Source organism: Leucoraja erinacea, chromosome 6 (assembly GCF_028641065.1).
Source record: "Leucoraja erinacea ecotype New England chromosome 6, Leri_hhj_1, whole genome shotgun sequence".
NCBI classification, from domain to species: Eukaryota; Metazoa; Chordata; class Chondrichthyes; order Rajiformes; family Rajidae; genus Leucoraja; species Leucoraja erinaceus.
This window is the reverse complement of record NC_073382.1, coordinates 46000736-46027618: the sequence shown is the minus strand read 5'-3', so window position 1 is coordinate 46027618 and position 26883 is coordinate 46000736. Positions and strand designations below refer to the sequence as shown.

General features: G+C 43.7%; 1 protein-coding gene across 1 annotated transcript in view; it reads left to right on the top strand.

The window, feature by feature from the left end:
- The window catches only part of LOC129698047 (uncharacterized), a 186452-nt gene that overhangs the window by 89713 nt on the left and 69856 nt on the right, over positions 1–26883 (top strand). The gene's annotated exons all lie outside the window — the stretch shown is intronic.

Sequence of the window (26883 nt, the reverse complement as noted above, 5' to 3'; positions counted from 1 at the left end):
GCATGGAAAAATCATCTCTGAAGATCACAATTAAAGTTAATTATTTTCCTGTTATTTAGTGGTAATATTGTTTTATAAAATGCCTATTTCATAGACAATTAATTACTAATTGTCAATGAAACCACAAATCCTTTCAAAGTAATTTTAAATAAAAGAGAAATTGAAAGCTTTTTTGACATTTTACTGTGTGAGCATGTGTGAGCACCTATGTATTTAGTTGCTAAAAATTATAGCTGCTGACTGAGAACTTATTGGAGCTCAAAGTTTACTGTGCCACACTGTAATATGATGCAGATAGAAAATGGCCATGGCCTAGATGATGAATACTTCATCCGAGTATTGGAATGGGTGAGGGAGGGAAAATTATAACGCTGGCCAGTGTGTTGTACATCTTCCTCTGGACAACTGAAGAACTGGATCGTGGGAATTAACAGATAGCCTTTGAGAGAAAGAGAAAGAAAGAAATTGAAGGTAAAATCTATTTTTTCAAAAGTAAGAAATAATATTTGACAGCCACACAGTGGGTATAATGATTAGAAAAGGTGAATGAGAAACATGAAAATTGAATTATCCATGTTCAGATAAGGAAAGGTATTTAAGTTATCACTCATATTTGACAGCATCGTAAAAGGCAGTGAACTATTGCACTGATTGAATCAAAGCAGAAATGCTGTATATTACTAAGGAACTCCAGAGACATTCCTCCTATCTCGCATAAGTCTGATGACATCAATTATGGCATCTTGGAAGGAACGCATTAGACAGGAATATCTTTCCATGTTTTAAAGCTGAAAGTGGCTGAACCACTCAGTTGCTAATTGCACAGTAATCCCTTTCCAACTTTTTCAATTGTGTTTACATTGATTTTGACTAATCTGACAACAAAATATTGTTTGGTTCTGATGACAAAATATTGTTTGAACCATGATGCTAAAACATGGATGGGAAATAGCTGTGGAAAAGATGATTTGCGACTAAGACAGCATCTCTAAATTTCCACTCCAAAGCCTGTTGGCATGCTTTTGACAAAGATTACTAAAGTTTTAGAGACAGAATTTATGTTTTACATAGCACCTTTGATGGCATTTGGTTGACAGGTACTTTAATGTTAATTTAATATTTTTGCAGTGAAGACTGGTATAATATGTAAATGATAGCAGTCAATATGTCTACAACAAGCTTCTCTTAATAGTATTGAATCATTTGTATTTATAAATATTGCTATTATCTAAAACAAAGGAGAGAATATCTTGCTGCTATTTGAAATTTGCCTTATCACTTTTACATCCATGTAAGCAGGAATACTGAACCCCCGTGTAATACCTCACACAAAGGCAGGACTTTGACTTTGCAACAATTTATTATCTCAGCCCTAAAATGTTTATCAAGAATCAGAGTTGTACAGCACAGAAATATGCCCTTTGGCCCACCATTACACATTGATCATTTTAGAAACATAGAAACATAGAAATTAGGTGCAGGAGTAGGTGCAGGCAGAGAGTTCCAGAGATTCACGACTCTGTGTGTGAAAAAAATTCTTCTCATCTCGGTTTTAAAGGATTTCCCCCTTATCCTTAAGCCGTGACCCCTTGTCCTGGACCTCCCCAACATCGGGAGCAATCTTCCTGCATCTAGCCTGTCCAACCCCTTAAGAATTTTGTAAGTTTCTATAAGATCCCCTCTCAATCTCCTAAATTCTAGAGAGTATAAACCAAGTCTATCCAGTCTTTCTTCACAAGACAGTCCTGACATCCCAGGAATCAGTCTGGTGAACCGTCTCTGCACTCCCTCTATGGCAATAATGTCCTTCCTCAGATTTGGAGACCAAACTGTACGCAATACTCCAGGTGTGGTCTCACCAAGACCCTGTACAACTGCAGTAGAACCTCCCTGCTCCTATACTCAAATCCTTTTGCATGAAAGCTAACATACCATTTTGCCATATCCTTCTACATCTTGTCTATTCCATTGTATGTCTAATGTTGGTTGATGGGTGAGCAGGACTCGGTGTGGCCTAAGATGCAAGCCTAAAGGGCCTGTCCCACTTGGCGATTTTTTTTGGCAGATTACCTAAAAAGCGGCAACTGGACCCCCCCCCACGACAATGTCTACGACTAGCTACGACAACCTACCACCTAGTCGGTCAAGCTACGGCAAGCTACCGACAATCGGCGACCCATTCAGACGTCCACCTATGACCATACCTACGACAACCTACGACCATACCTACGAAAACCTACGACCACACAGGCGACAACCAAAGTCAACCTACGTCCACCCACGACAAGCTACAACAAGCAATGACCCTGTCAGCGAAAACTGAAGACAATTCAGTCGCCGGTACCTGTCGCCGGTTGACGTAGGTTGTCGCCATTGGAATTCACCGGTCAGCACCCGGCGACAACCAACGTCACCTGGCGACAACCTATGACAGCACCTACGACAGGAGAAGACAAACTACGTCAACTCCACAGTCGGCAAAACATTTTGAACATTTCAAAATCCAGCGGTGAACAGAAAAATGTTACGACACTTTAGACGACTTGAGGAGACTACTCACGATCATACAGGCGTCACCCCGCGACCGTCGCCTAGTCGCCTGTAGTCGCCAAAAATATCACCTGAGTGGGACAGGGGGCTTAAGGATTTTAGATCAGCTCAAGTTTGTGGACCATGGAAGATTGATTGGGTTAGATTTGGATAGGTTGAGTTAAAAGATTATTAAAATTTTGAATGAGGGGTTTCTCGGCAGGTAGGCTAAGGCAAGGGTAGATATGCCCAGCATCACAAACTCTTTAAATTCTGATGATAGACAATATTGCTGGTGGTAGGGGTTCTCCTTCTTTCCATGATACCTACCTGCAAACAGTTTTTTCTGTTTCTGAATGGGGCTCGTATACGTTGCTCCATGAAAATCGAACCTAATTTGGAAATTCACAGGTCTGTGTTATATTGCATTGAAATCATGGTAATCAATTATTAGACCAAAAATTGCAGGCTTAAACCATTTACAACACATAGAACATAGAGCAGTGCAGCATACGATCAGGGTCTTCAGCCTTCAATGTGTGTGCTGAACATGGTGCCAAATTAAACGAATCCCCTCTGTCTGTTAGTGATCTGTATCCCGACATTCCTTGCATATCCATGTGCCTATCTAAAAGTCTCTTAAATACCACTAACGTATCAGCTTCCACCCTTCTTCTCGCATCCCGGCAATGCAACCACCGTTCTCTGGGTAAAAACTTGCCCCATACATCTCTGCTTAGTTTTCCACCTTCTGACTTAAAACTATGTCCTCTAGTCTTTTACATTTCCACCCAGTTTACCTATCTACGTTTCTCTTAATTGTATATACTTCTATCAGGTCTTCATTCAACCTCCTTCTCCTCGCTGCTGTTCACGTCCTCCGGCGGCTGCGGCTGTGGCTGTGACCGTGCCCTCTGGCAACTGTGACCATCCCCTCCGGCTGCTGCTGACCGACTGAGGCACCGGGCAATGCGGGCGCCACCTTTCCCTTTCACGTTGGAATATTCTCACTGCGGGCCGCGTCCTCCGATGACTGTGTTTGCGGCTGTGGCCCTGCAACACTGGGTGAGGCGTCCACCGGCGGCTGTGGCTGTGGCTGTGGCCGTGCAACGCCGGGGCGAGGCGTGCGCCGCCGGTGACTGACAACAGACCAGCCAAATGAGTTTGGCTAAGGTGCAGGAAGGGGCGTCGCAGTCCCGACCGTGACGGTGACTGAGAGGAGGGGAGACCAATCTGCTTGGCGGTGACTGACAGAAGAGGAGACCATCTGCGCATGTGCGGTTTCTAAGATTTTTAAACCTTAAGAACTTTTCAAATATACCATAGTTCGGAACAAAACTTGTTGCACTTGCAGCACATGAGAATGGTGAGTAAGGTGGCGAAAAATCGTAGCGCTATAGTGTACTGCTTTTTTGCAAATAGAAAAAACACCCAAACCAGAAGATCGCAAGATCAGAATTTTAGTTGTACTAGACTGGCGTTGCGGGGGGGGGGGGGGGGGGGGGGGGCCTGCCCTGCGTCGTCGTCACACACACACACACACACTAACCACCCCCCATACACACACAATAACCTCCCCCCTTGATATTTTATTAATATTATTAATTCGCTCCTTTTCCCCATCCCCCGCCCTTACCACGCACGCATAGCGAGGGAGAGGAGGGGGTAGAGAGGGAGGGCAGGGGTTAGAGAGTGAGAGGGTGAGGGGGTAGAGTGGGTGGGTAGAGGGAGGGGATAGAGAGAGAGGGAGTGGTCTCTCTATCCCCCTCCCTCTCTAGCCACGCCTGCGAGTTGGGGGCTATGCGCGAGTGGATAGGGCGGGGGATGGAATAAAAGGAGTGAATGAATTATATTAATATAATATCAATGGGGGTGGTTAGTGCGTGTGTGGAGGTGGTTAGTGTGTGTGTGGGGGGGGTTTGGTCAGTGTGTGTGTGATGCCGCAGGCCGCCCCCTCCCCACGCAACTGTGCATTGTCGGGACGGGACCCAATGGGTCCCACTTGGTCTAGCGTATATAACTAAAAATCTGATCTTGTTATCTTCCTGTTTGTGCGGTTTTTCTATTTGCGCAAAAATGTACGCGATAGCTCTACGATTCTTCACCAGCTCACTCACCGTTCTCCTGTGCGCTGAGTGCACCAAGTTTCATTCCAATCGGTGGCTTATTGTAAAACTTAGCAAGGTTTCAAAAATTTTTAAAACGCACAAGTACAAATCGATCTCCTCTCCATCCAGTCAGCGCCACGCAGATTAGTCTTTTCTGCCAAGTGCCCACACACCCCCCCACACACCCCTCCGCCTGCCCATACACACACCACCTCCCCTACACACCCCCTCCCTCCACACCACCTTCTCCCCCCCTACACCCCCCACCCCACACCCCCCCGCCACACACCACACTTCCCTCCCCCATCTCCCAGTCTCCCCTCCCACACGTGAAGAGGAGGGGGAGGCAGTGCTGGGGGATGAGGGGAAATGAGCCACGGCTGCACAGTTAGGGGCTATGGGTGAGTGGTGGAATGTTGCGTTGGGAAATGGGTTGCGTTGGGGGACCAGGTCTCCCGTGTGATTGTGACCCATCAGATCCCAATTAGTCTTGTGCATCTTAATATTTTGGATCAGCCTTCCATGAGGGACTTTATCAAATGCCTTACTTAAATCCATGCAGACAACATCAACTGCCCTACCTTCATTAGTCACTTCCTCAAAAAACTCAATCAAATTAGTAGGACATGACCTGCTGTAAACAAAACCATGCTGATTGTCCTTCATTACCTCATACTCTTCCTATTATGAAGAATCCTCTCCAATAGTTTTCCTACGGCTAACGCAGGCTTACTGATTTATAATTTCCTAGATTATCTCTACTTCCTCATGAACAAAGGAACTCTCCAGTCTTCCAGGACCGCCTATGGCTCAAGAGGATACAAAGATCTTTGTCAAGTCCCTTGCAATCTTCTTTCTATAGAGAGACCCCATCAGGCTCTGGGAATTTGCCCACCTTAATGCTCTTCATGAGACCCAACAGCACCCATTTCTTGATCTCAAAATGACTTAGAATATTGTATATCCGCACTGATCACATTGCCCTCCTTGCTTTATCTTTGATGGATTCAGATGCAAAGATCTTGTTTAATACCTTACCTACATCCTCTGGCTTCAAGCATGAATTTCCTCCTTTAATCTTGAGTGGTCCTACCTTCTCCCTAGTTACCTTCTTGTTTTTAATGAATAAAAAGCCTTGAGATTTTCTATAATCCAATTTGTCAATGACATTTCACCGTCAATAAATTATTAAATATATGATAACCTTGTTGACAGCTTTACTGGCACATGCAGCAAGTAAGAATTCATTGTTCTGGTTCATATCTGGTGCAAATGACAAATCAGCATGTTAGACTCTTGACTGATTTATCTGGGTTGTGTCTTTGTATGTTATTTTTTGGCACTTACACAGTCAGATGGCATGAATCTGCAGGAATTTATTCTTATGCCAGCAGTCTGCTATGCAACCCAACTTGACTGTTGATGTAAAGCGAGAACACTGACAGTACTGTTCTTTGGTCTAACGGTGCGGAGTATTCTCAATCTGCCGGGCAGGTGTGAAGGATAGAATTTTTTGTTTTAGGCCGTTAATGTTATCTGCTTAGCAAATGTTTTCCCAGAGAACAGATAGATATGATCTCTGACAGCTCGTCATACACACAAATGGTCTGAGAGCCAGGGGATAACATGTAACCGTAAAAGTGAAATACCACAATGCAGGGCAGCGAACCATCACTTCAAGCATTGCTATTTTGTTAATATGTCTTTTACATTGGCAATCCAAAACAAAGTAGAAATTATTGCATTGATATTGTTTATATTACATATGCCTTTATGTACAAGAATTAGAAAAGTGATTTATCTTGAAAATGTCACATTAGAATATTCTCTATGCACAGTTCAAATGGTTCAGAATGCCCAGGAGATGGGTAACGTGTGGGATGCCTTGTTAGGGTTTTACGAATATATCCATTTCCTCCTCTCTGTGCTTCTATTAGGTTTCATTTCCAGAAATAAAGTTATTGTATACAGTCCAGTCATGGAACAGAAGTAACCACTGTTCCAATATCGAGCCCATTCATTCTTTTAGCAGGGCTAAAGCTGAAATATTAGGGTCAATTTCAGCAGAGATTAGACCATCATAGACAGCTATGCTGACCTATAGAGAGCCAGATTATGTTCGAAAATGATGTATCAACGGAGAGGTATGTAGTGACAGAAAGATAAATATACCCATCAAGATAAAGGGAATGAGCCAAGATCAGTACACCTAGAGAGAGAGAGAGAGAGAGCTATATACTGATGGGAATAGAGATGTTGAAACATAAGAATTGAAGGTTAAGTACTGATGCAGAGAAGATAAATAATGCCTGGGATTTAGTAACTATAAAGAAGACCTATTTAAGATACAAAAGTGAATTTTATGCATCCTTTGGTGAGTTTGTTGATTCATAATATTTTACACATGGGCTTACAGTTAAAATGACATTGTAACTTTGTAAGATAGCATTAAGATACTGCATTATGCCAGTTGTGGCTCATGGAATTGTCTTCATACAGTTGTCAGAAGGTCTTAGATTTAAAATCCAATTCAGAGATTTGAGCATAAAAATCTGGACTGATTCTCCAGTGTGGTGCTCAATGAATGCTGCCAGGTCAGAAGGTCGACTGTTGAATAAACTGTTCGACAGCGGCCTTGTCGGCTGTCTCGTGGGATTGTAAAAGATCCTCTGGTACTAAGTCAAAGGGCAGGGAGTAAACCCCATGTTTTAGCCAATATTTATTTCTTAGTATTCCGCATAACGCGATCAGATTGTCTGAGCGCTAGCACAATGTTGTTTATGGGATGTTACTCTGCATAATTTTGCTGCAAAGTTTCAGTGTTATAACAGTAGCAGACCAAAGTAATTTATTGGCCGTAAAATGTGTTGGGGCATCCTGAAAGGGAAGAAAAGATGCATTATAAATGTAAGGTCTCTTTTTCAAATGTAACAATTTTAATCTCTTCAATACAGGACAGAAAAAGAGGCTAATCATTTAACATATTAAATTACTATGTGTCCAAATTGTCATTGATCAGAGATCAAATGCTGAGATTCAATGTACATCCGCTCTGGTTTATCAATATTCTTTGGCCCTCCTACTCTTTAACCACTATCCCATTCATATATTCAATTAACCATCATAATTGCCTTACTGAGCATTCTGCAAAGAGACCATAAGGTCAATGATTTGTTATAGTAGCAGTCCATACTGCTGCATCCTCCACTTTTGCTGATTTTTACACCGAGCAATCCCATAGATTCCTAAACTTATCCTCCTCCCTACTGCTTTGCCCAACCCAGGTCTAACATTCTCAACCTTGCAACAATGGAATGGATAAATGCTGAGAATTACTTTTCACCCCTACCACTCCTTATGTTAAAGCTAATTATGTGGGAATTTCATCAGTGGGGTTAAAAAGTAACCAAATGTACTTTTGGCTACAGTAGCTGAGTTTTACAATAAATCAAATTCATTTGTCCAAAACGAACCAAAAGTTAAAGTTGGGCCACAATCTTACAAGAAGCAGCTCCTGCCTCAGCTGTGTAGTCAAACAACTAAGCTTCAAATAAAGACATGATGCACACTATGTCGGAAGGGATTACATTTTTAGTTCATCATGCAAATAGGTTCTTCTCATTGGTGCTGTGAGATCCAAAGCTCATGGACTTTCCCAGAGCTAAAAGAAAATACAGTTTCTGTAATGATCACCGAGCTTGCTTATAAGAGCATTCTTAGAAAATTAGTAGGTACACGTATTTTCTCAATTGATTGCATGGCTTGAATATATCAGGGTGACTGGAGGACGAGCAGAAATGATTTATTTTCCTGTAAACCTGAGAACATTCAATAACTGGAAAGCATGTTCAATACTTTTCATACTTGTTCATAAGTTTCTGAAGAAGGGTCTCGACCGAAACGTTACCCATTTCTTCTCTTCAGAGATGCTGCCTGTCCATATAACCATATAACAATTACAGCACGGAAACAAGCCATCTCGACCCTTCTAGTCCGTGCCGAACACTTATTCTCCCCTAGTCCCATCTACCTGCACTCAGACCATAACCCTCCATTCCTTTCCCGTCCATATGCCTATCCAATTTATTTTTAAATGATAAAATCGAAGCTGCCTCCACCACTTCCACTGGAAGCTCATTCCACACAGCTACCACTCTCTGAGTAAAGAAGTTCCCCCTCATGTTACCCCTAAACTTCTGTCCCTTAATTCTCAAATCAATGTCCCGCTGAGTTATTCCAGCTTTTTGTCTCAATCTTCTCAATAAGAATTAGCAACATCTGTTCAATGTTAAAAGTACTCAATAGACCATAGTACCAAACTTTTAGGTGCACATGAGACCACTTTCTTTATGTATTTATTCAGGTTTTGGCGGGATCACCATTCATTTTCCTTACATTAATTTTCCATGAGAAGGTGATGGTGATTGTTCAAACACCTCTTCAGTCCACTATAGGTTTTGATGCAACTAATAGGGCATTTTTTTAGGGCACAATATTGATCTGGGAATGGGGATAATGGTCAAATTGGATTAACTGCAGCAGGTTTCCTTCCCTCGAGGATACCCATATTGTGTTTTTTATCATAGAGCAGCAGTTTTATGGACACTTTTACAGAAAACAGATTTTTTTTTCAAAGCTTAATTCAACCTTAGTTTGGCATGGAAGGAATTGAGTTGTTGTTTTCTATTATTAGCCCATTAGTCTGGATTACTGACATTATCCTGTACAATGTAGCCTTTTGAAGAAAGATAATCAAGCAGAATTATAAAATGATAGATGATTGAGACTGATGTTGATGATCTACAGACACCATAACTGAGGACATATTTGCTGGCACCATGCATAAAAGATTCAACAAAGTGGATCATATGCAGAACTGTACCTTTGTTTTAATGTTTTGATATCAGATAATTTCATGTAACATCAGGCACGTTAAGCTTTAATAAATTATGGATTACCACGTAAGAAATGTTAAGATCATTCTCCATTTTTACTTTCGTACAAATTAAATAACCACGGATAATGGAATATCCCAATTTCTTTCTTGATGGGAGTATCTCCTTATATCAATTGTAAAATTATTTAGGTAATTAGCAGCAGACAGGTTCTGAGCAGTTAATTTACTTATTTTTTAGCACCATTCATCTTGGATATGAAACACAGCCATTCCCACACCGTCACCCACACAGATAGCGTTAGAATTGACTATGGCAGACTACACATGATAATTAAAACCATATATTTTGTGTACTTCAGAGTGATGACAAGACTGTAATGTAATCTGAGCATTCAGTTGTCATTTCTAAACACTTTAGCTTTATTTTGGTTTATGATCTCATATGAGGCCCTCACTTGGCTTGTAATTGTGCCCTCTTCCCCAGATATCTATTTTAACTTTATTGCGCATGAGTTACAAGTCATCCTTGGAAGCTTGGAATGAACTTGGCATTCTTTGTTGATATCAGTAGGCAGTCAGGGAAAATAATGATCTAACAGATGGTCTTTTCACATAAAGGAGAAAAGTAACTTGCATGCTGATTCTATTGGCAGTTATTAAAAGCAGAGCTTAGAATAACTAACCTCTTTCCAGGCAATAGAAAAGTAAAACATTGCAGAAACTGGACACATGAGCTTTTTAAAAGAATAAAAAGCTTGGAAATTCGTGGGCTGTATAAAATGATAATCTTTTATTTATTATATGGTGTGAGCATGTTTTTTTAGAAAATAAGATAAATATAATTTTTTCTTTAATTGTGGCTGAAAATTTCCAATATTTAGTGTTTTATTTCGGATTTTCCATTTGTCCATTGTCATCTTTTGTGCATGATTTCTGCGATCTGCTGTGTAATAGTAAGATTAAACGAGAACTTACCAGTTTGAAGTTTGATCTTTATTTTATGAGGAGTTATGCTGAGGGATTACGTGAAGACCCCGCCAGCACGAATGCGCGACATTCTTCAAAGCAGCGGTGTGGAATCACAGAAATAGTAATTGAAATAAACATAGTAAAGATACGAAGAACTAAGATGCCAGTTGACCTAATTGAGGGCGGGAGCGGAGGGCACGTAATCCCTCATCGTAACGCCTCATAAAATAAAGATCAAACTTCAAACTGGAAAGTTCTCGTTTAATCTTACTGTTTTACTTCGGAGTCACGTGAGTGACTACGTGAAGATTTTAAAGATCTGTGATTTCAAGCCGTGTAAAAGTCCATGCTTCACTCACTGCCGAAGTCATCCAAGGGCGGAAGTATGTTATCGTAATTAAACATTAATCCATTTTTTAAAAACAATAACAATATTTATTTTAAGCAAAGAAAATAACGCTCCCCCGGGCTTAAATTATATATTTACAGAACTTAAAATTCTTTCTGCAAACAATGCAGGTTTGGCAATCGGCTTGTTATAAAATATTTGGAAAGTCCTTTCCGTAGACCATCCCACTGTTGCCGCCGATGTTGCTGCTGCCCTGGTGGAATGAGATTTAAAAATGTCAGTATCCACCCCAGCAACTCCCAATACCTGCCTGAGCCATCTTGAGATGGTTTGTACCGACACCCGACCATGTGGCTTTTTGAAGCTGACCCACAGTGCCATTTCGCTCCCTCTTAATGCTTTAGTTGTGCTAAGGTATAGCAGTAAACGTGACATGACACATAAACGGGGGTCAGGTGGGTACGCCTGGAATTCCATCGTCAGTCCCGAAGTCTGGTCTGCTCTGCTTGACCAGCTCCAAAATTTTGAATGTAATCTGGTCAGCTGATGTGACCATAGTGTCCAGTCTTAGATAATGTAGGGACTGGACCCTTTGGGCTGAGACCAAAGCCATCAGCATTACAGTTTTCAGAGTGAGCTGTTCCAGAGACAAGGATCTGGCTGGTGACCAACCCCTTAGTAATGAGAGGACGACACTGACGTCCCAGATCTGGGTGTACCTTGGTCTAGAGGGATTGGTATTAAAAATACCTTTCATTAGTTTGGCCACCAGTGGATGTGATCCTATGGACTGCTGTCCTGGTGCCTGCCATAGATAGGTTGGCAGAGCACTCCTAGCACTGTTGATTGTGCTGTAACTAAGCCCTTCATCGAAGTGAAGGCTGGATAGGAACTCCAGGATGTTCGTTATTGTAGCTGTTCTATATGCTACCCCAGTCCTCTAGCAGTATGCTTCCCACTTCCGGATCCTGGAGAGGTACTGCTTCTTGGTCGGTTTCTAGTAGGCTGCCGTAATCATGTCCATGATCCTGTTCGATAGTCCCAGATGCAATAGTGGTCTTTTTAAATTTTGCAACCCAACAGATTTATCCTGTCATGGCACGGATGACTTTCCCCGTAACAGGGTGGACCAACATATCTGGTCTTTTGGGAATGGTCATGAGTGGTTCAGTGACCATATCGAGGACCACAGGGAACCATGGCTGTGTAGGCCAGTCGGGTACTACCAAAACACCTGAAGCAGAGTCCATTTGTATTTTGCGTAGGACCCGACTGATGAGGCAGAAGGGGGGAAAGGCATAGAAAAACAAATTTCCCCCATTCAGCGAAAACGCGTCTATCGCTGCTGCCTCAGGGTCTGGTTCCCAAGCGACATATGTTGATAACTGGTGATTCAGTCGGCATGCAAAGAGATCAATATCAGGTGTTCCATATCGCTTTGTAATTTCAGCAAATACTTTGGGGTTCAACATCCATTCGGTGTTGTCATTGAATTTTCGTGACCTGCTGTCTGCCACTGTATTGAGCTTACCTGGTAGGTAAGTTGCTGATAGCCAAATATGTCTGTCGACACACCATTGCCAGATTGTGTTGACCAGATTGTCACACGATATCGATTTTATTCCGCCCATATGGTTATTATATGCCACCACTGTGGTATTGTCAATTTGTAGGCGGACATGCAAATGCTGCATAGCTGAACAGTAAGCTTTTAGCCCATAAAGCGCACCCAACATTTCTAAATAATTTATACCCAGTGTTAGTAGTAGTGATGCTTCTTGTATATTCCATCTACCACCAGTACTAGATATAGTGTTAGTTGTTCCCCAGCCTTGAGCACTGGCATACGTTTGTATCGTGATTGCTGGGTTACTGATAATGATGGGGCTGGAACTATGCCAAATGTTTACTTTCCACCATTGTAACTCTGAAATTGCTTTAGCTGGTAATTTAATGGGTCGATCAAAATGACCTGCATGTTGTTTTAGCGCTTGCACCTTTGCTCTTTGTAAGTTTTGGTAATGCAAAGGTCCAAGCTGAGTAGCTGGAAATGCTGCTACTAATTTCCAAATTACTCTTGCCACCTGTCAAATAGTTGGTTGATTGGTAACCAACAATTTGTTGTAGGCTTGCACCAATTCAGCTGCTTTTTCTTTTGGCAACGTTACAGACATGTGGACTGAGTTAATTGTGAATCCCAGATAGTCCATAGTTGTGGATGGTGTCAACTTAGATATAACAAACCCCAGAGTTTCAAACAAATATTTAGTAGCTAATACCGCTGATTTAGCTAATTCCAGGGTTTTGCCCACTATCAAAATATCATCAAGATATGCCATGACAATATGTTTTTGTTTTCTTAGTATTGCCAAAGCCGGTTTTAATATCTTGGTAAATAGTCTTGGGGCTGATGTTAGGCCATTAGACAATGCTTTATACTGCTATAGTTGCCCCATCCAGTTAAACTTTAGGTATCTACGATGATCCTTATGAATGGGTACAGAATAGTATGCATCTTTTAAATCGATGCATGCCATGAAGTATCCTCTGGAAATCAATTGTTTGGCAGTAACAAATGTTTCCATTTTGAAATGTATATACCTGACAAAAGTATTCAGTGTCGTTAAGTCAATGATGATGCGACATCCACCATCTTTCTTGGTTTTTGTAAAGATATTTGATACAAATTCCAAATAGTCATGTTCCGTTTTTTCTATGACTCCTTTTGTATGTAATCTCACCAGTTCTGCCTGTCCCTCGTATTTTTCTTTTTGTGAGAGTGTAAACTCCCTGTGGGGTACATGTTGAACTAGTGGCATACTTTTTTGGATGAATTCAATTTTGTATCCCTGAATACTTTGTAGTATATAATTATCAAGAGTGATAGTCCCCCATGCTTCCAAAAACAGGTGTAACCTTCTCCCTGGTAGTACAGGCCCTGCACCTTTTATGTTCTGGAAGGAACCAGACCCACCTACCTCCATGGTTACTGGTAGAGTGTTCATTTCCTGGGTTTCTGTTTCTTCATCGGTCAAGGTGTTGCTGTGTGGGGTTGGCGCATCTTCCATGGGGTCCGCTCTGGACCCTGGCCTAAAAAAGACCTCCGGGATGATATGCGGGCCCCATGCTTTCACCAGCACCCTGATGTTGACGCCTGCTGGTGCATGCATAGGGGTTGTGTGGTTCTGCTCGTTCCTAGGCCTGCCCTCATGAGTCCAAGCGCTTTCGACTCCTCATCCAGATCTTTAACCTGTTTCGACAGGTCCTTTCCAAATAGCAAGATTTGCGGTTGTGAGGTCGCAGATTTGCACAACCCTGCAAATTTGGGATTGAGGGCAGGTCTGATGGCATCCTTCTGCAGGCTCGTACTGTGTGTTGCACAGTAGAGCCAGAGTGTCCTGCTGGTTGTTGGTCATTTCAACCCCATCCACCGAACGAGCATAAGACGTGATAGCTGACATCAGGAGCTTCAGGATTTTCTGGAGCTTCACCTCCTGGGTTCTTATGCCCAACCCAATGTACCCCCAGATTTGGCTGTCAACGGCCGGTACATTGAGTGAGATGCAGTTCTCCGGAGGCGTGTATCTGTCCAAAGCCTCATTTACTACCTGTTCTTGTAGTGGGTTGAAGTACAGGTAGTCAATACTGGCCGCCAATTTTGATTACAACAGCTGTCCCGCTCATGGTGTTACCGCGTAGCGGTTGACCACTCCCAGCAACTCTTCCTGTTCCTGCACCCCCAGCACACTGCTGTTGTCTTCAGTAACGGACCCCTCTTCTTGACCAGACCAGCCTGGCCGCCAACGCTCCCTTCTGTCGAGGGAGATGCGATGGACAGTGCCGGGTTTGCACTATAGTGGGTGTGTATGCACTCCCACGGCGGGCATGCCCCATCTCCCGGAGCAATTCCCGCTGGAGCATCTGCTCCATCAACCGCTCCATGCGGGACAAACCGTCACCTTTGCCACTCTCGGGCAGCGTGTCTTCCTGACCTGACTCATCGGAGTCTACCGGCCGGACCGACTTCTGCTTTGCTTTGCCTCCAACCCGCTGCGGTGGTTCGAGCTGAGCAGCTTGCGGCATTGGGCTTGGCTCAGCAGAAATTGCGTCAGTGACTGTGGACCGCAGCGAGTGCGGTCCAGGTGCCGCCGGTCGTCCCCCACTGCTGGAACCCTCCTGGGCCATCACAGTCGGACGGGGTGCGACCTTCTTTGGTTTTCTCCCCTTGACCATTTGTTCTCTATAACACAGAGCACAACAAGGGTTTTGATGATAACGACCTCAGAATAAGTTTTACTTACCTGGAGGTCCCGTTTTAAACTCTATTGCGGGAGAGCTCGTTCCCCCGCCGGTCGCTGTTGCACTGCGTGAGACGCTATGCCACGCATGCGTGCTGGCGGGGTCTTCACGTAGTCACTCGCGTGACTCTGAAGTAAAATAAACTGCTTTCTGAGCTCTAGTTTTAATGCCATCTCCATTTGTTCATGATTCCTTTTAACACATTCTCCTTATGTAATTTTTAAACAATTTTATTAGACCGCCTATCATACTTCTTTCTGCAGATGAATACAAGACAACTTTATGCAATCTGAATTCATAATTCTAGCTTTTAAACCCAGGACTTATTCTAATAATTCTGAACCACAGTTCCTTTACATCCATCTTCTCAAAGCTACAGTGTACTTCAGATAGGGTCTGTATAACTGTTATCTAAATTCCATCCATTGAATAGAAATTTACATTCCATTAGCCTTTATGTATCTGAAAACTGGCTCTAATTGAATTACATATTTTGAGGACAGCAATTCAGTGCCAATGTCAATTTTTATTTGATCTCACAAGCACAGAGTAATACAAATTATTTTCCTTTAGATTAGTTGTTAAATCGAACATCTGGAAAATTATGGATTTTCTTGTTCTTTTGTGTAAAATGTAAGTGTGAATCTTAAATCTGGTATCACATCTTGTCAGTAAACACTGCAGCTTCTCAGACTGCATGTCCAAGTATCCTTGTGGTGCCAAAGCCTCATGTGTAGTTTGGATTACAAAAATTGGTAAGGAAAAATAGTTTTTAAATTGCATCTGTTGGATTATTTTCCTAACGTCCCACGTTTACCTACAAAGTCAGCATTGCAGTCCACCTCCAAGTGTACCATGGATGATGATACGAGATACCTCAGGATTAATCACTGTTTAACTTCTGATATTGAAACTCAACTTGTTAGTTGAAAACAAATTTCAAAACTAGTTTTACTAGTTTAATGTTTAGTGAAATTGCATCTGCATCTGATTGCCTAAAATTGTATTTTTCTGGTGTTTTATTTGTGCAATCTATAAATATGTTTTCATACCTCCTCTAATTCATTAAAATCCCGGAATATAAAACTTGAATTAGTTCTGCTCTGCTCTTCCCTGCAATTAGCTTTGTTCTCAAGTTTGTTTACTGCCTAGCATCTATCATATGCTCCATATCCTTCTCTGTCCTCTTTTATATAGGGTATTTGGGAGCTCCAGCTTTAATTTTCATACCCTTATTCCTCATGGGAAAATATCAAAATTGTTGCTGAAATATCACCATCTTAATACATTTACAATAGACAATAGATGTACGAGTAGGCCATTCGGCCCTTCGGGCCAGCACCATCATTCCTTGTCATCATGGCTGACCCCGTTCCTGCCTCCTTCCCATATCCCTTGATTCCGCTATCTTTAAGACCTCTATCTAACTCTCTCTTGAAAGCATCCAGAGAGCTACAGACAGCTACTTGTATAGGAAAGGTGTATAGAGATAAGGGCCTAATACGGGCAAATGGGATTAGCATAGATAGTCTTCACTGTCAGCATAGATGAGATGGGCTAAAATAATCTGTTTCAATGCTGTTTGTCACTACGCTTCTGTTATTTAAATCCCTTCCATTCTTCAATTACAGATTTGTTGACCCGTTTCAATTCCAATCTACCCACACCATATCTGTCCTCATACCAGTAATGTTGGCCCTTCATCAAACTACAAATGTTTGCTCAGTACCACCGTACCCTTTCAGAGCAAGGAGTGACGTGCAATATAGTAAATGGAAACCATGTCAACAATATTGATAAACTGAGGGTGAATAGAAAAAATAATAATATATTTCCGTTTCATGTTGTAATTGTCATTTGCTTGTAAGACAATTGTTCAGCAATTTTGCTCTTTCTGTCTTTTCTAAAAAATGTTCATCTGGTATTAGAACGTTGAACATAAAATAGTACCGCACAGGAACAAACCCTTCGGCCCACATTGTCCAAGCCAAACATGATACCAAGCTATTCTCCTCTGCCTGCTTGTGATCTATAATCCGCCATTCCCTACATATCCATGTACCTATCTAAAAGGCTTTTATACGCTGCCATCTCTAGCAGCGCTTTCCAGGCACCTATCATTCTCTGTGTAAAACAAACTTGCCCCACATATCTCCTTTAAACTTTGCACCTCTCATCTTAAAGCTATGCCCTCTAGTCTGACATTTTCATCCCGTGAAACAGGTTCTGTCTGTCTACCCTATCTATGCATTTCATAATTTTATATTATTTTATCAACCTCCAATGCTCTAGAGTAAACAAGTTTGTCCAACTCCTTAAAGTTAATGTGCTCTAATCCAGGCAGCACTCTTCTGAACTCTCTCCAATGCCCTGACCAATGAAATTATTTAGTTCTTAATCCTGCCCCATTTGAAGCATAAAAGTCTGTCAAAACTGTCATCACACCACCATAAAATGGGACAGAAATTAGAGTGAAAATTGAGCTAGGCAAGTTGATTGACAAAGCCATATGCCATTCCTTACTTACCTATTGCACCCCTAATCATATGATACAATCTTCAGTCAGAATAGTTCAAATATTCTTGCACTCAGGAGAAGTTTGTTTATCAGACGTTTTATCTCAATCTGTATTTCAACTAATGGACAACATCATAGGAAATCCTTATATAAACATTCTCCACTGGTGATGCTCTTTTCTATAAGCAAAGTACTTCATCACATGGAAATTTGGGCCATGTATGTTTTAACAAGAATATATACATTGAAGTTCTGGAGTCACTGGCAGTATATTTGGTATGGTAGAAAATAGGCCACTTGTCTTCAGGCTATATTGTGCACCTTCACTAACATAAATATGTCAGCGTAGATTAGAAACATATTTCACAGTGGTGAATGAATCACAACCTGGCATGAATATGCAGCTTGTGCATTTCCAAGAACAGGTCAGACTTCATTTTCTTCTGAACTATTAAGTTCAGGAAGGCCTTAAATTTACATGGAAATCTTACAGTGGTACCATGAAGTTAAAAGTGATTACAGTAACTTAAATTGTGAAAAACAATTTATTTTGTGCTATAAGGGTACCAATGATTTGCGGGGTTTGTCAAATATTGACAGATCAACACCAATGAATGAGAAGCATTAGCTTATTGAAAGGTATGGTCTCATTCAACTTTAGTTATGTTTTTCTTCTTAGGAATCCACAAAATGTAAATGCCACAGCTTTGTATCTTTCTTTAGCAACTATTTCTGTATTTATTACCCCTTTTTGCTGTTTTTCACTTTAAAATTAAATGAATTTATTGATTAGTGTTAAAATGTTTGTTGTCTTAAATTCTGTAATGCTTCTGTATCATGTGTGGGTGCTTTTTCCCACCAATGTTGTGAATCGGAAAATAACTTACTTCAAGTGTGGAGCAGGAGGATTGTGACCATTTTATCGTCAGCTTTCACCATTTTGGAATTTTGACAGACGACTTAAAGTGGCAAAATATATTTGCACTATGATGTACAGTTTCATCATCAGGCATGTAGGGGTGAATGCATTCCCTCACTCAGTAAACCATTGTTGGAGAAATTAATTCATGTTCTGTAGATCAATGTCACTCATGTTATGAGTCGTACTTTGTAGCTACGCCCACTTGTTTAACAGAAAGCTTCTCTTAATCTAGCTGGCACAGAAGCTGCCCGAATTGCAAAACGATTTTGTTATGAACCGGCAAGGTTTGACCCGGCTGGTGTCCAGATCACTCCCGCTGAGTCTATCCGTGACCCTGATTGCCTACTATGCAAATTCCGACAGTTATGTGAGTTACGCACTAACTTGGTCATGAAGAGGCATTTGTTCTTTTTCCAGAAGCCCGAGACAGGGTGAACCTGTGAAGCTGTATGTCAGTGCCCTGAAGCATATTGCCAGTCGATGCGATTTCAGGGATATATGTGATAGCCTAGTCCGTGACCGTTTGGTCTATGGTGTCCGCAATGATAAATTACGCGATGAGTTACTGCGGTATGCAGAGCTTACTCTAGAGACTGCTGAAAACCGCTGAAATGGCTGACGCTCATACAAAAGGTTTAGGGCACTCTGCTGGTGGTGAAATTAATGTTGCTAGCATGTCTTATCAAATCTCTCGCCGTTCTCCTCAAGTCGGGCAGATGGGGCTTGTCAGCCTGGGAAGGCAGTCCATCTAGGAGAGGGAAAACTCTGATTTAAAACTTCCACTGCCTTGTGGCCATATCCAGTCATGGAAAAGGCTCCAGGAGTAAACCTCAAGAAAATCCGGAGTTGGAGCCCCTAAGGCAGTTTGTCGTTGTCCACAACCTCACTCTGGCAGCTCCTGCGACGGCGCTGATGCCAAACTGTAATGGCCCTGCTGTTCCTTTGGATTGATCAGCGAAGTGGAGAGGGTGGACGTGCTGCATGGGCAACAGCCTGTCCTCCATATGACATTGCCCAGGCTTGTATCCGACTACACATCACCTGCAAACCTCCTCAAGTGCCCGACAGCTCTATCGTGAGACTGATAGGCAATTGTTTTAACTGTGGGAGTTCGCATGCTGCTGCTCGTGACCGTTGCCCTGCGTATGGAAAATTATGTCGATTTTGTAACAAAAGGAATAATTTCTTCAAATCCTGCCGCTCGCGTAGCAACAGACTTCAAATAAGGCAATCTGTCAATTCACTTGGCCATGAGAACTTACTCTTGGAATGCTCTCAACCAGCTCCCACAGATTTGCAGGCTGCCAGCGAAGGTTTTGACTTGGATGTGCATTTCCTGTCTGACTCAATACACAAACAACTAGACCCCAAGGTCGCTTTGCTCGTTAATGGCCAGAACATTTATCTGAAAGTTGACACAGGGGCCAGATGTAATGTGATCTGTCTAGCTGTGTTGAAAAAGTTATGAAAAACAGAGACTGTCACTCCTACGGTTTCCTCCCTTCTCCGATTTGCAGGAGGTCCAGTGGAGTTACGCTGCTGTCTTAACTTACCTGTCCACATCCTGAGTTTCTACGTTGTTCGTGTGGATGTGCCATCTCTGCTGAGTGCCAACGCTTGTCACGACCTGGGACTTGTCTCTTTCAACCCTTCTGTTTGTCATCCAACTACAACCTGTGACTTTAGCCAACAAATCCTGACACAATACAAAACTTTGATGACAAGCTGGGCAAGCTGCCTGTTAAGTACACAATTTCCATTAACCCTGTGATAATCCCAGTTGTCCGTCCATCACAAAAGATTCCCTATGCTATGCGTGACTGTGTTTAAAGTGAATGCAACGGAATGGTGTCTCTAGGTGTGATTGCTCTTGTCACTGACACCCCGGATTGGGTCTGCACCATGGTTGTGGCAACGAAGAAGAATAATGATGAAATATGGATTTGTATCAATCCTAAGGACTTAAACACAGCCATTAAACGACCTCACTATTCCATGCGCACTGTGGACGAGATTGCAGCGCAGATGGCTGAGGCAAATGTATTCACTGTTCTAGATGCCAAGAGTTCATTCAGGCCCATTTCGCTGGAACACAACTCGTGCAAGTTAATCACCTTCAGCACACCGTTCGGGCGATACTGATTTCTTTGCATGCCTTTTGGCATAAGCTATGCCAGTAAAGTATTTCAACAAGCTGTGGAGCAGTTGTTTGCGGGTTACCCATGCTCCATTTTAGGGGTGACATCTTCGTTGCTGGACGAACTATCGAAGAACACGGTGCTAATCTAACAAAGGTAATTTTGAAGCTTGCTCGCCTATTTGCAATCCACGGAGCTCCGTGCATACTGTTATCTGATAACCACAGTCAATTTACCAGCCAACCCTTCAAGGAGTTTGCTGCACGCTGGGATTTTCGCCACATCACCAGCAGCCCTGAATATCCACAGTCAAATGGACTAGCTGAGCGGGCTGTCAAGAGTGCCAAACAGCTCATGGAACGATCGTACAGAGCTAATTCCAATGTGTTCCTGAATCTACTCAAGTTACGCAACATCCCCCGCGACCCCATTTTGGGTTCACTCGCTCAACATTTATTGTCAAGGCAGACCCGAGCCACGGTGCCTGTGGCAGATCAGGCATTGATCCCACAGGTGGTTCCACCATCGGAAGTCCAGTCCAGGTTACAACAAAAGCGTGACATTCAAAACAGTGGTATGACAAGACAAGTAGGCCGCTGCCACTTTTAACCAAGGGGCAGGTGGTTTGTTTGCAAACTGACAAAGGTCATGACCGTATCGGTGTAATTTCTGGAATTGCTTCTGAGCCATGCTCATATCTGGTCAGTGTCGATGGCGGCACCTACAGGCGTAACAGACAACATATCCTGCCTGTGAATGAGCCGACTCCACCTCCGTATTATCCAGACCGTACAAGTGTACTGCCCAGTGGCATTGATCCGCCCACACCAGCACAACAACCCACTTCGGGAGCGGCTGCTTTGCCAGTGGCGACGCCACCTCCGCCTGCGCTGCTGTCCCCGTTTCATTACCGGAAATGCTGGTTCAATCTCCGTCACCCGTGAAGCCATCGGCTCTGACCCGGTTAGGAAAAACGGAAACGGAGATTGATTTATCGCACACGTGTTGGTCGTGTTTGCAAACCCACCGTGAAGTACCCGGGCTATGTTTGACTTTCCTCCAGCTTATTATCAATTTCTATGCATGCCTTATTTAGTCACTGGTTTTGTACTGACATTTAATTCTTTAAGAGGGAGGATGTAGATCAGTGTCACTCATGTTATGAGTTATGCTTTGTAGCTACGCCCACTAGTTTAACAGAAAGCTTCTCAGCCCTTTCTCCCTCAGTCTTGAGTTACGTATTAATATGAAGTTACCTATGCTGTAACGCTAATAAAGTCTTTGGATCTTAATCACTGTGTGTGACCTAAGTTATTCCAACAGCAGAAGCTCGACATGTTCTAAGGAGTGAATATTGTTAGTTAGTCCCAAAGGAACCAAAAGACAAACTCAATTTAGCTGGCTTAATGGTACCCAGATAATGTAAAAAAATGTGTTTACACTATTTATGGCCTTCCTTTTTCTTGCCATCTCCCCAAATACTTTAAAACAACTCTAATTAGAGTCATACAGCACGGAAACAGGGCCTTCATCCCAGCTTGCCCATGCCAACCAACGTTCCCCATCTACACCGGTCCCACCTCCCCGCATTTGGCCCATATCCCTCTAAATCATTCCTATCCATGTACCTGTCCAAACACCTTTTAAATATTGTTATCGTTTCTGCCTCCTCCTGCAGCTCATTTCATACACCCACCACACTCTGTGTGGAAAAACCTGCCCCTCAGATTCCTATTAAATCTTTGCCCTCTTACTTTAACACTATGTCCTCTGGTTCTTGATTCGATTACTTTGGGTAATCGTAAATGAATCTGTGCATTTACCTAATCTATTCCTCTTGTGATCTTATTACATCTCTATAAGATCACTTCTCATCTTCCTAGCCTGCCCAACATCTCCCTATAGCTCAGGCCCTCTCAAATCTCTGACTAGATCTTCCGATTACAAGCCCCAGACATTGGGCCCTTCCCTTTCACCCTTTCCAACAAGTCTCTCATTGGTCACCCTTTTTCTCGGGAGCAGTCCACGTACTTGCCATATTCTCCTTCACATACTATGAAGAGTGCATAGTATTCTATACCATTCTATACCACAATATATGTGCATATTGAGTGTCAATGTCTTGGTCTTCTGGCATTACTGATGTTTGCTACAGTGTCTCATGGTCAAAGGAAGCATGCTGCACAACAATCGTTTGAAATGCTTTAAACCATAAAAATACATTTCTAGGCTCGTGTGTTCCTTTCGAGGAATGTAGTAGAGCCGAACAAGTAAGTAGCAAAGTGTTCTTCTAGGATGTCACGAAGATGGATTTGTCAGTCTGGAATGTAATTGTACCAAATTGCCTTGAGGGATACTGGTTTACACGCATTAGGCTGTTAATGGAAGATGACAAACTCAAGATCAACGCATGATCTTGGAACATGACTTACTCTAAGATATCTATACATAACTAAAACTCTGATCTTGTGCTCTTCCGGTTTGCGTGGATTTTCTATTTGCGCAATAACGATACGATTTTTTGCCAGCTTACTCACCGTTCCTCTGTGCTGCGAGTGCACCAAGTTTCATTCCGATCGATGGTATATTGTAAAAGTTATAAAGGTTTAAAAATCGTAAAAAAACGCGCATGCGCAGATTGCTGTCGGTCGCCGCCAGACAGATTGGTCTCCTCCACTGTCAGTTGGGAAGGGGCGTTGCCGCACTGATTGGCCGCGTCCACTGTCAATCGGCTGGAGGTCGCCATGGTGAAGGAGTGGCACCGCAGCCCGGGGAGCTGCCGCCGTGCAGTACCTGGTGGGGAGGGTGGTGCCGTGGGCCGAGCCCGGGTACTGGGCCTGGGCTGGAACCAAGGACAAGCCTGGGGACTGGGCCTGGGCTGGAGCCGCGGGCTGAGCCTGGGGCCTGGGCCTGGGGACTGGGCCTGGGCTGGAGCCACGGGCTGAGCCTGGTGACTGGGCCTGGGCTGGAGCCAAGAACGAGCCCTGGGACTGGGCCTGGGCTGGAACCGAAGACGAGCCTGGGTCCAGGGTCAGGAACGAGCCCGGATATGAAGGCGGCAGCCGAGCTGAGGGCTGGAGTCGTGCCCAAGCCCAGGGCCTGCGTCAAAGTGTGCCAGCCTCAGGGGCGTCCCGGCCATCCTGCAGTACAGCCGCTGCTTCCTGCTCTGCGGGCAACTTTGGCTCGGCGGCCCGCTCCCCTCACCCAGCCCCCGGTACAACGAGCCTGGCTCCATCGAGGCCCAGGTCCGCGAGTGCTTCGGCCGCCTACAGCCAGGGCTGGAAGGAGTATGAGAACCAGGCCGAGTTCCAGGCCCTGGCCCTGCTCTACGACATGGGTAAGTGCTGGGGCAGGGAATGGTAGTGAGGGGAGGAGGATGAAGAAAATGGGGAGGAGATGGGATGGTAGAGGGAGATGGTGAGGGGGGCAGCGCCGAGCCCCGCTATCTACACGCTGGCGAGGGACACCACGGGACGGGTGGCACTCCAGTGGCTCCTGCCCTCCGGCGCAAACACAGGGAGCAGCCCTAACACATCGCACTGTTACACGGCGAGAGGGAGCGCTGTAGTCCGGCCCACAGCATAGGGGGGAGGGAGAGAGGCATGATGGAGGGAGGGGGGGGGAGGGTGAGGGAGGAGGGGGGGAGAGGGAGGAGGGATAGGAGGGGGGTGAGAGGGATGAGGGAGGAGGAGGGGGTGGAGAGTGATGAGGGAGAGGATGGGTGAGTCGGAGAGAGGGGTGAAGACGGAGAGAGGGATGAGGGAGGGACAGTGGATTTGAGGGGGGAGGGAGGTGGAGAGGGAGGGGGTGAGCAAAAAGGGGGAGGGGGGGAAGTGAGGGATGGAGTTGGATAGAGGGGTGGAGGGGGTATGGGATGATGGGCAAAGGGGGGGGGAGTAGAGGGAAAGGGAGGGGTGGATTTGATGGGAGGGGGACAGGTGTGAGTGGTGAAATATAGCGTTGGGGAACGGATTTCGTTGGGGGAACGGGTGAGTGGTGGCATATTGCGTTGGGAAACTGTTGCGTTGGGGTCTGTAACTAAATAACGACCCCACTCCACTGCACTACGAGTGAAAAAGACCCATGACGACCAAATTTTACTCGCAGAAAATGTTTCAATACCCTGAAAAAGAGTAGGCGGGAACTTCCCTCGAGCATGCAGGAGTGTTCCAGCCACCTCATAATGTTATATGCCTACTAGGACCTCGTGTCGACCATGCTGCGAGTTTGAGTCCAGGGCAAACTTGTCTAAACTCGGTCCGCATTAACCAACCTGATCTCCCTGTGGCTCAGCACTTCAACTCCCCCTCCCATTCGAATCCGATCTTTCTGTCCTGGGCCTCCTCCATTGCCAGAGTGAGCACTACCGGAAACTTGAGGAGCAGCACCTCATATTCTGCTTGGGCAGTCTGCACCACGGTGACCTGAACATTGACCAAGCATCTAAGGATTCTCCAATTTAAAACCGGATCCCTGCCCCTTGCTGTCTGGACCTCCCCTTCTTCAGAGGTAGCACTCCCCCAGCTAAATTTGGCTTATATTAAATAGGGAGTCTGGCTCCTCCCTCTGCAAGGGGATCCTTTCTTCTTCCCGCCCCCTGAATGGAGCCCCCCCCCATGGCCTAGGGTCCTGCACCTAATTTCTATGTTTCCCTATGTTTCCCCCCCCACCCTGCATCAGTCTGAAGAAGGGTTTCGGCCCGAAACGTTGCCTATTTCCTATTGCCTGTTGCCCAACTTGCTGCCAATCTACTTCAAACTCTGTTACCCCTTTCATTTCTTTATTGATTTACCTGAGTGATATGGGTCTTAAGTGTATTTAGGGCACGAAAGGTCATTGTTCATGCTGTTCAGTGGTCTTAGACACCATACAGTAATTAATTCATGGCTGGAATAGGTGCAGTCATACATATTGCTGTCTCTCTGTGGGGAATATCATAGCCTTAAATTGACCCTCAACCCAGTGACACTTGAGGCATGGAAGTGCAAGTGTCTATTTCAGAACTGTCTGATTACAAAGCATGAGAATGTCTAGAAGGGTATTAGAATTCCTTTCATCTTCTCTGTCACTCACCAACTAATTCAAAAGAAGCATTTATATGAACAATGAGTTTACTTTTGATAATCAATCAGAACATGCACGGTGGCCATTTCAAGGCTTTAGATCTTTCAGAATAAGCATTAGGCACATAATCATTGTTTGGACATCAAGTCCGGTTGTATTTTGTCTCAAACATGTGATCAGTTTTCTTGCAATGAATAAAGTAAGGTAATGTCAATCTAAAAGGATAGAACGACCTTCTGTGGCTCATAAAGACTGTTTCTAGCCTAGGTGGGTACAACTGTGATGCTTGGAAATATTGATGTTTTATTTCCCTGAAACAAAGAATGAACATAATTGTTTCAGTGAAATTTAGGCACACCTGCTTGATGAATCTATAAACTGAAGATTGTTTTTTTGAGTGTCCTAGAGACATAGTCACACAGCACTGTGGTAGCTTGGTATGGCACATGTATGTAGAAGTTGTAGGTTGTAATAATACGAACAACACTAATGGTTGTCATTCATTTCTATTTGATTGGACAGTCCTACACCTACAAAAATCCATTTCCCATCCTGTTCTGCTGACAGAAAAGCTGTGTTTGCTTCATTGTCACTGGGAGTATTTCTCTCCATCATTATCCAGAGGAGGTTGCAATTTCAGAAACAGGACAGTGGCACAGTAATGGCACGAATAACTGTTGAAATTAGATTGCGGTTTATTAAAGGGTACAAAGATTGTGGCGAGAAGGGGATTGGACTTGGTGGGACATTGAAACATATAGAAATCTATGGGAGACTGAAATAGACCGGATGGGACATTGTTTTAAGGGAACAGGTTCAAGGATCTGACTGGTTGAACAGAAAAAGGCTCACTCGTCTGTTTAGTTGCAAATCAATTTAATTGGCAAGAGAGGACTAAAATAATGCTTGTCTCGGTAAACACTGGGTCTAGTTTTACAGCAGCACACCTCTCTCTCTCTCTGCCTCCATCCGTGGTGCTGACCGCGATTCAGCCCTTCGGTGAAACTCTCTCGTATATGTTTAAGACAGAACTACAGATGCTGGAAAAATCTGTCTGAATGGGTCCGAAGAAGGGTCTCAACCCGAAACGT